This window comes from Dipodomys spectabilis, unplaced genomic scaffold, assembly GCF_019054845.1.
Source record: "Dipodomys spectabilis isolate Male_0828 unplaced genomic scaffold, ASM1905484v1 ptg000095l, whole genome shotgun sequence".
Classification (NCBI taxonomy): Eukaryota; Metazoa; Chordata; class Mammalia; order Rodentia; family Heteromyidae; genus Dipodomys; species Dipodomys spectabilis.
In genome coordinates, this window is record NW_024870772.1 from 32,898,859 (window position 1) to 32,909,807 (window position 10,949).

Consider the following 10,949-nt stretch of genomic DNA (forward strand, 5'->3'; position numbering starts at 1 on the left):
GTAATGGAATTGAGTTGAGTTTAAAATAGCAGAAAATAATGCCATCATTGAGAGAGTTAGGTGAAAAAAATATATGTAGCCAGATTTTAGGATCAGGATGCAGAAGCCACAGCCACCTAAGTGGCTTATTTGTATTTTAGTCCTTTAGGAAGGGCAGGCTCAATAAGATACGTTTATAAAAATGTCAGTGGATTTGGGTCTGAAAACTATCTTTCCAACCAACAGCTATGTGATCTCATCTGTAAAACAGTCTCGTCTACCTTCCATGGGTAAAGTAGGGGCACTTGTGAGTATGAGTTCATGCATGGGAAATAAATTACTTTGTAAATAACAATGCATCATTTGATATGAAATGTTTCTAGTCATTCTCTCATTCAGCAAACAAATGTGCCAGGCACTCTGCTAGGCACTGGGAGTCTAAAAATGAATGATCCAGTCATTCCCTGGTCTCCAGTCAGGGAGTCTATTGTCTGAGAGCTTCTGTCATTCCCCACAGTAACCTCTCCTCCAGTCAGGTTAATCTCCTCTCAGAGAAACTCACTCACAGGGCATTTGGAATGCCTGCATCTTGAGTGGCCTGGCTGAAGAAATGCCAGGCACTCTTAGGGGCCTGCATCACCCCAAGGAGGACTGATCAAATTCCTTAGGAGTCCAAATGGCAGAGGAAAAAATGGGTCCCAGTATCACCAAGATTTGCCTTCAAGACTTACAATGCTTTTGAGCCTGTGATTCTATGATTCTCCCCACCCCCATGGTCTCTGTTATTTAGTTTTCCATTCTCCATATTTAGAATCCAGAGGTCCTACCCTTCCACCAACCCTCATGGAATTCAGAGTAGTTTGAAATGCATCTGTCAACAGATGGGTTCAGAAAGGAGACTGGAACACACTGTGAAGGTAGTCACATGTGATTCCTCCCACTCTACCCCTGACCGCAGATTTTTTTTTCTCAGTGATTGCCCAGGCCCTGGCTCTACTGGACTGAAATACTATTGTAAACAAGGTGAGAAGCATAAGCCACATGGATGTATTAAAGCACACAACTCATCCATCCTCTGCTGCTGACCCTCAGCCCTATGTCCAGGGATGTAATGGTCCCCAACCCACTGCTAGCCCCAGGCCTTGGCATTCCTGCCATATGATGTTGTTACCACTGATCACTGCCATCTCTACAAAAGGCCCCATGTTTCACAAGTAAAGTTACCTCACGTAGCATGTTTCCAATTCCTCTTTTAAGAGAGCCTGAGACATTATTCTCAATAAAACTCATTATAACTTCTCTGACACAGCTAGGGCAGAAGGGAGCATTATTGAGCACAGTTGCAGATTTTTCTCCGGTCTTCTCTTTGCTCTCTGCTTCCTAGCTCAGGAGGGTGGGATGGGAAACTGCAGAAAAGAGTCCAGCTGTCCACAGCAGGGAAGGGTAACGTCTTCTCTGTACCATGAAGCCGTTGTCAGCATCAGTTGGAAGGAAGTGAATGACACAGCATTTTTGTTATGGGAAAAATAGCTTGACAAGAAATCAAAGACTTGGCTCTGTCAGGAATTAGTTGTGTGCCCTTCACAATGACACTTAGTCCCTCTGCACCTCAATTCTTTCATCTAAGGGCTTGGACTAACTAAGGACCCTTCTAAGGGTTTATGAGAGAAATCCTAGAGAAATATTACCCATGGCCTGTTAAAACTACTCCTACTGCTCTTGGGACTTTTTTTTTGCAATGTGTGTGTGTGGGGGGGGGGGGGGGTGGGGAATCAGGGAAATGGATGATGAAAATGTTATAGATTATGGTAATGGTTTCACAACTGTAAATATTACAGAATTACAGAAGTCACTGAACTATATGGTTTAAACTGATGGATATTTTTATTATTCTTTAAATTGTGGCAAAATACATTACATAAAATTATCCATCCTGGTCTGGGGGCATGGCTCAAGTAGTAGAATGCTGACTAACAAGCTGAGGCACCAAGTTCAAATCCCAGTACCGTGGGAAAAGAAAAGAAGAAGAAAATGTCCACTTTAACTGAAACTTCGTTTCTTAACTTTTCTCCTTCCCCCCTCCTTTCCTTCCTTCCTTTTCTTTCCTCTCTTCCTCTGTTCCTTCTGTCCTTCTCCCTCCCTCTCTTTTCTGTCTTATTTCTTTTCTCTCTCTTTCTCTTTTTTCTTTCTCTCTTTCTCACCTTCCTTCCTTCCTTCCTTCTTTCCTTCCTTCCTTTCTTCCTTCCTTCCTTCCTTCACAAGGTTTTGCAGTCTAGACTAGCCTCAACTTTACAGATTTGCCCCCCTGAATATGCTCCACCACACCCAGCCCAGTATTTTTAAAATTATGTTGGATATTTCATCTGAGTAGAATCACACAGTACTTGTCTTCTTGTCTGGCTTGTCTTCAAGGTTCACCCATGTTGCCACATGTATCATAATTCCCTTCTTTTTAAAGACTGAATAATATCCCATTGCTTACTTGAGTTGCTTTTGTCTTTTTGGCTATTAAGAAATGAGTAGATTTTATAATAAACACTATATCTCAATAAAGATGTTTTGAAAAATAGTTTCTCTGACTGCTATGTAAAGGGCCTAAAATGATTCCCAAAAAATGATCCTAAAAATGTCAAGAAATTTCACTTAACCTCATCTTATATGGTCATATGTACATAGCTTTTGGCCTTCTCTGCTCGTCCTACACTTAGTTATTGTAAATAAGGGAAACCATGAGACCTATGTTTCTTTGGGCCTGGCTTGCTTCGCTTAATATAATTTTTCCAAGTCTTTCCATTTCCTAACAAATGGGGCGATGTCATTCTTTCTGATGGAGGCATAGAATTCCATTGTGTATATATACCACATTTTCTTGATCCATTCATCTACTGAGGGGCATCTGGGTTGGTTCCATATCTTAGCTATGGTAAATGATGCTGCAATAAACATAGTTGTGCTGGTAGCTTTAGTATAGCCTAACATCGTTGTGCCGGTAGCTTTAGTATGATCTTGTTTGTGATCATTTGAGTAAATGCCCCAAAGAGGGATTGCTGGGTCATAGGGGAGCTCTATGTGGAGTCTTTCGAGGAACCTCCATACTGCTTTCCAAAGTGGTTGAACAAGTTTATACTCCCACCAACAATGCAGTTGGATTCCCTTTTAGCCACATCCGCTCCAGCATCTGTTGTTATTAGAGTTCTTGATTCTAGCCATTCTAACTGGGGTGAGGTGGAATCTCAATGCTGTTTTGATTTGCATTTCTTTTATGGCTAGAGAAGTTGAGCATTTCATTTAAAAGAATGTCAAGAAATTCATGAATTTAAAGTAGAAGGAACATTACTTCAATGAGACCAGTGACATTTCATCAGATACTTACTAGTGCAGCCAATTATCTCAGAACCCACTACCACTTACAAAACAATGACACAGGAAACAGAAAGGCTGTCACAGTGTTGGGGTTGAAGGGTCATGGACCCATCATGCATTGAGGCAGTGATGGAGTTGGTCACCTCAATCTGGTTTGCCCAAGGTGATCTGGCTTCTAGGTGTCTAGAAGCCCAGGCCTAGATGGATTAACTGCCAAACAGCAGCTGGGACCCTTTCTTTAGACACAGGCTCTGGAGCCCAATGTGGGAATTACAATGGTGCCCATGCTTAGCATGCTTTTTCAGCCAAGTCTTCTCTTTGGTTCTAGCCAGGGCAAGAGTCTTTTTAAAGATGTATTTTTAAAAATCATAATCTACATATGCAACATAATGACTGACCCAAAATATACAAACAAAAGTAATGAGCGCTGATGGCTCACACCTATAATTCTAACTACTCAGGAAGCTAAGATCTGAGGATCATGGTTCAAAGCCAGCCAGGGCAGGAGAGTCTGTGAGCCTCTTATCTCCAATTAACCAGCAAAAAACAAGAAGTGTAGGTGAGGTAGAACATCAGCCTTGAGCAAGAAAGACTAAGGGACAGTATTCAGGCCCTGAGTTCAAGCCTTGTGACAAGCACAAAAATTAAAATCGTGGGCTGGGAAGGTGGCTCAGTGGTAGAGTGCTTGCCTTGCATGCATGAGGCCTTGAGTTCGATTCCTCAGCACCACATAAGCAGAAAAATCCAGAAGTAGTGCTGTGGCTCAAGTGGTAGAGCGCTAGCCTTGATATGCAGAGTGCCCAGGCCCAGAGTTCAGACCCCACGACCAGCAAAAAAAGAGGAAAAAAAAGGAAATGTACTCATTAACTGACTCATGTAATTGTAGTCCCTCTGAATATCACCTCTATAATAATAAAGTAAATTATTTAAAAAATTTAAAATCCTTTGCTGTCGTGGAAACAATTTCTTCAGAACAGTCACAAGCTGAACACATTTTCCACTGCCATCAGAGTAACTGGATACTTCTCAGCCTGTCACAAAGCACTTGGTGATTTGCCTCCAGGTTTCTCCTCCTGCCCCTTTGCTGATCTCAGGTCCACTCCAGCTACCAACAATCACCTAAGCTCCAGCCACTTCTCCCTTCATCTGCTCCCTCTTAATATACAAGTTTCCTTCCTGAGCATCCTTGTTTACCTGGCCTTCACTTGGTCACGATTTCCCCACCTCAAGCCTGAACTTGCTTTGTTTTCATGTGAACTTTGCAAGTGCCTTGCATCTATTTCTATGATACAGTTTACCCACACGTAACTTTGTATTTAATTTCCACCTTATTCATATTACTTAGATTCTTAGTCAGAGTACATCTTGTGACAGAGACCTAGACTGCCTTTGGGAGAGCTCAATGTCTTAGTTACTAAGTGGATACAGTGGGATGGGAGAGGACAGATCAGTATGAGATATCTTTTTTTATTTTTTCTGTTGTTCTTGTCCTGAGGCTTAAACTCAGGGCCTGGGTGCTGTTCTTGAACATTTTTTTGCTCAAGGCTAGTGCTCTACTGCTTTGAGCCACTATTCCACTTCCAGCATTTTTTGTGGTTAATTGGATAGAAGTCTTGCAAACTTTCTTACCCAGGCAAACTTTGAACCATGAGCCTTAGATCTCAACCTTCTGAATAGCTAGGATTGCAGGCATGAGGCACTGGCACCTGGCTGGTATGATAATTCTTTAAACTATTCTCACTGTTGCTACTGATCACCTGTACAAATCCAGGTATGATATAAGCTGGGAGGTCCAGGAATTCATAATTTACCATAGTTTGCTTTGTCTCTTCTCCTTGCCCACAATGCCTTTCTTCCTGACCTGACCCCACTCTTGCCTGTACTATGGGGTCATGGAGTCACCCAGTGCTAGAGGGGAAGGAAGTTTAGAAATGGTAGCATCTCTTTCTTTTTTATTGATAATAAATGAGGAAATAAGAACTTGTTGAGAAGCAGGCAAATTTTCTTTATAATTTTCATATGTTCACAAGAATGAGTTCCTTCTAAAACATCCCAAGAAACAAAGAATGATTCTCAGTGACATTACATAATTGTTAAGTTATTGTATTATTTGATAGTATCTCATGACAAATATTTCAAAAGGTATAGACTTTCTTACAAAAATTGGTATCATAAAACACAGCCATCATTTCTGGTATTCATCGCCATAGAAAGAATCCCACAATTAGAGAGCTATTCAATGGAAAAATAATGTGAAAAATACTAAAACTATTAAATTTTCTAAAATTTTACCTAAGCATTATATTCCCCTCACTGTAAGCAAATAAATTCTCTTTGCCACTAATCTTGTAGGATGGTCATAAAATACCATTTGTTGACACTAGTTTTTTGGATTGGTTGATTGAATGAAATAACATTGTTCCGGGCTGGGAAGGTGGCTCAGTGGTAGAGTGCTTGCCTTGCATGCATGAGGCCCTGGGTTTGATTCCTCAGCACCATAAAAACAGAAAAAGCTGGAAGTAGTGTTGTGGCTCAAGTGGTAGAGCGCTAGCCTTGAGCTGAAGAGCTGAGGGACAGTGCCCAGGCCCAGAGTTCAGGCCCACAACTGACAAAAAAAAGAAGAAAGAAAGAAAGAAAGAAAGAAAGAAAGAAAGAAAGAAAGAAAGAAAGAAAGAAAGAAAGAAAGAAAGAAAGAAAGAAAGAAAGAAAGAAAGAAAGATAGTGGCATTATCAGTAAATATATAAGTAGTTGTGTTATATTTAACAGAGCAGAATCAAGAATCTAGGAGAAATTGGGTACTGGTAGCTCATACCTATAATCAGCTACCTAGGAGGCTGAGCAGTGAGGATCTTAGTTCCAAGCCAGACCAGGTAGGAAAGTCCTTGAAACTTTTGTCTCCAATTAACGACCAAAAAATGTTGGAAGTAGAGCTATGGCTCAAGAGTGGTCGAGTGCCAGCCTTGAAGGAAAAAAGCTAAGGGACAGCTCTCAGGCCCTAATTTCAAGAGTCAACACACACACACACACACACACACACACACACCCCTACTTAATTGAATTTTTAAAAACCAAGAAGTCTTTCCGAAGCCTTGTGTTTGTTTCTTAAAGCTTCCACATTGACAGGGAGGTGGGTACAGTTGGAGAACACCAGCAGCTAGATTATGAGTTCTGTCACTGCTGACTCAGTTCTTGGGTCAGGCCTTATTGGACAGGTGCCCAGATGGTCAAATTTCACAGGCATGTTTCCTAAAGTGAATAACCCAGTTAGCATGTGCCTCCTCCAGCACACCAATCAGACACTTCAGGAAAGAGTCAGGCCTCACTGTCTCACAGGTGTAGCAGTAGTGTAAGGAACGGATCACCCTTCTTAGCTTGGCAGCTAGCCTTGCATGCCAGGAGCCTGCATATCAGATTACCAGCTCATCTTTTTTGGAGGATGTAGACATGATTAATTTATTACAATGCAACCTTTGACTTACTGCCTCTGAGCACAGAGAAGGCCTGGAATGAACTTCAGTAGATTAGAGAGAGAAAAGGCAAAAGGGAAAAAGAACATAATGTCCAGTATGGGCCTTGAATTCAAATCCTGAGTCTGACACTAGATGTAGAAACAGAGATAGCTCGTTTGAGCTTGTTTTCATTATCTATTAAAATAAAGAAATAACCAAATGAAAAGTATACAGAACAATTACATCAAACATTTGAAGTTAAAACTCAGAATATTTTCTAGCACATTAAATTTTGTATTAATTAAATATTTTCTAGCACACCAGTAAATGATTATTATAATTTTCCTAATAAAATGAGGTCATACTCTTTGCTCAATAAGTGATTATTGCATTGTTTATTTTATATATTTTTATTGTAAAGATACTGTACAAAGGGGATACAGTTACATGAGTAAGGTAATGAGTCCATTTCCTATTGAGCATTGTTACCCCCTCCTTTGTTTTTCCCTTACCATCCTTTCCCTCCAAACCTTCCCAACTTCTCCCAACTTACTGAAGCTGTAAAGTTCATTTTCAACACAGCATCTTGTACATCTCACTTGTTACAACGGGTCAACCTGTACATCCTTATTTCAGCATTTTGTTATTTCCCTTCCCCTCCCCAAATTAGAAAAATGCATATACAAGATGCAGGGCACCGGAATCAAATACAGTGAAAACAGGGGTTATACCATGGGGGAAGAACATACAAAAGAAACAAAAAAAACCCCACCCAGTATATTATAAGTACATTAAAAACAACAACACTGTCCCTAAGATTTGGGCTCAAGGCTGCATTCTACCACTTGAGCCATACCTCCACTCCCAGCTTTTTGCTAGTAAATTCGTGATAAGAGCCTCACAGCCTTTTCTGCTTGGGCTGGCTTCAAACCATGATCCTCAGATCTCAGCCTTCTGAGTAGCTAGGATTACAGGCACTGCTGGTTTTGGTATCTCTGTGAGAGGGTACTAGAACCAGTCCTCGTGAGTGCTGTGGGATGACTATAGAATCTAGACTGTGTCGCAGTGTCCCCTGTAACCTTCGCACAAGACTGTGGCACACTTGCAGTGAAGGCTGCACACCACCCCTCCCTTTGAGCAGTTCATACTTCCATCTATGCCAATGGCATCCTTCTAGAGCTATGCCATACCCAGTATCAAGGCCCTGTCTACTTCAATGGGGCATCTTGTCTCCTCACATTCCCTCACACTGCAGCCTGACTCTCAAGCCTGAGATTTGCAATGGCCACATACCAAGGACATCTCTGAAGCCTTGTCACCTTTGACCAATGCTCTGATTTATTTGTCCCTTGAATGGGCTCTAGAGTCAGATGAGATTCCAGCTTGAGCACTCACTAGCACTGTGGTATCTTTACTTAATTTGGATAAAATGTGAGCATCTCAACAGTAAAATGTGACCAGCAAAAGTAGCTGCTCTCTAGGCCATTGTGACAGCACAGTACCAGATAGATTTAAGGCACTCCAGAAATGCTTGTATCATTTTTATTTAATGACACACAGTTTTCTCTGAAGATATCTTTTTCAGGTTCTCTCCCCACTTCTTTACTCCTTCTCCATCTCCAGTACTTCTTCCTTTAAAGGAGTTGTTGGGTACTGGGGCTTGAACTCAGGGCCTGGGTGCTATCTCTTAGCCTTCTTCACTCAACGCTGGCACTCTACCACTTGAGTCATACTTACACTTCCACCTTTTCCCTGGCTAATTAAAGATAAGAGTCTTATGGACTTTCATGCCCTTGATGCTCAGATTTCAGCCTTCTGAATAGATAGGATTAAGGTATGAATCACCAGTGCCCAGCATGAATCTACCTTATTAGTATCTGTCAGTCATCCTCATTTCTTTAGTTCTCTTCTTCACAAGTCTTTTTGAGACCAGTGCCACCCATACTGCCACTGTATGCAATAGTTTATAGATTAGCAAAAACCACACTTGGTTTGGTCACTAACCTGTGGGAAAATGTTGAAAATAATACAATGTATTTTTAATTACACATTTTTTTCTACTTAAATATTCACACTTTGTTTAAAGAGTGCGTTCCTTTTTTCATGGAAAAATAATGTATTTTGTGCTATGCACTGATAGCTCAGGCCAGGCCAGGCAGACAAACCAAAGAGACTCTCATCTCCAGTTAACCAGGAAAAAAGCCAGAGGTGGAGGCATAGCTCAAGGTACAGTGCCAATCTTGAATAAAAAGCTGAGTAGGTGTCTTAGCCCGAGTTTTAAGCCCCAGAACCAGCGCGCGCGCACACACACACACACACACACACACATATTCACACACACATTTTTGAGAGATCATCTTTATTATATACAAATATGTATAACTTGGTTTGCAATATAATTGCGTTATTTGACAGTCACCAATAATACTGTGGGTCGGCTGAGTATTGCCTAGGATTTGACAAAAAAATTCAGTTTTACCTCTTGCTCTGATATCCATATGGTGAGACTGTCATCTCATGTTGTGATGATGGAGGAGCCTGGATCATTTGCAAATTACATATGTAGATGCAGAATTGTGCCTGTTAGTGGGTCTTGACCAGTGACCCCCAACTCAATGGGCTGCTGCTCTTGGCTTGCATCTGCTGAAGAGGTACTACAGCCATCTGATGGAGAGGGCTAATATACATCCATTCCTAGATACATAATGCAGGCATACATACACAATACATTTTTTTTGATGCCAGTATTGGAGTTTGAAATCAGTTCCTGAGCATAATTCTTCATGTTATTTCCTCTCTCTCTCTCTCTCTCTCTCTCTTTCTCTCTCTCATTCAAGGTTGGCACTTTAGCACTTGAGCCACAGCTCTACTTCCAGCTTTTTGGTGATTACTCGGAAATAAGAATCTCACAAACTTCCCTGACTGAGCTGACTTTAAATTGTGATCTTCAGATTTCAGCCTCCTGAGTAATGGTAAAAGCCATCGTTGCCCAGCTTCATACATGTACTTTCAAATTGACTCGCTACCATTGCTCTCTACAATTTCTACAATTTCTCAAAAATGTTTTTTTTTTATCAACTTGTATACTTAACATTCAGCTTATTGTTCATCAATTAAATTTTAAGAAAGTCTTTTTAGCCTGTTTTTTTTAATCATATAAATCTATGTCTGCTCTTCACATATGCTAGAAAATTCTTAAATAGAAGGTATTCATGCCGTCCCCTGTGATCATTAGTAAAGCTAAGATCAATCGCACAATTACGAGTGCCTAGCACAGGGCTAGGTATGAGGCAAATTCTGTCATGACCATTTTATAGGTGAAGAAACTGAGGCACAGACTTGGGTTGTATGATTTATATGTAATGGAACTTGGACCCAGGCAGATCCAAGTGTGATTGACTCAAAAACCACAGAATGATCTTTACCTCTATACTACTCCTTACTTAAGGATCTTTTAGTTACACTCTAAATATTTAGTTTCTCTCTCTCCATATTTAGCTTCTTTCTCCATCTTTCCCACTTATTTTATTAACTTTTATTTACTTTCTGGTATACCAGAAAGTGTAACTTTCAGTTACACCAAAAAAGTTTTACAAATCTGAGAATGTGTTACTTGTTTTTTTTTTTTTCCAGGTGAGCAACCATGTCTTTTCAAGAGCTCTTCTTTCTACCTGGGTGTCTTCCCCCAACTTGACCCCCTGGCTAATTCCTACCCATTTCCTGGAACCCAGTGCCCTCCAAAGATGTACCCATAACCTCCTCCCAAACCTCAGCCAATTGTAGTGCAAGCCTCTTAAGGATCAAAGGGAAGAAGCTTAAGTTCAACTATAACCTTGTCTGAGCTGCTGCTTTCTATGCATTTGTCTACTGTGTGTTGGGCATCTGGTGAGTCCACAGAACTGAACAGGCAGGCTTGTGTATTAGCAGCTTATAAACCCCTGAGTACACAAAATATGTATACCTGATAATTGCAGGTAGCCATACTTTATAAAGAAAATAAAATGGGGTATGAAATGAAGAGTGATGAGCAGGAGTAGGTTGCTCAAGAGTAGGTGATCAGAAAAGATGTTATTTGTGCAGAGATTCGAATGAAAATAAGTCTGTTCAATAAAGAGTTAGGGAGCAAGCCAAGAACTGGTGACTGAAGCCTGTAATCT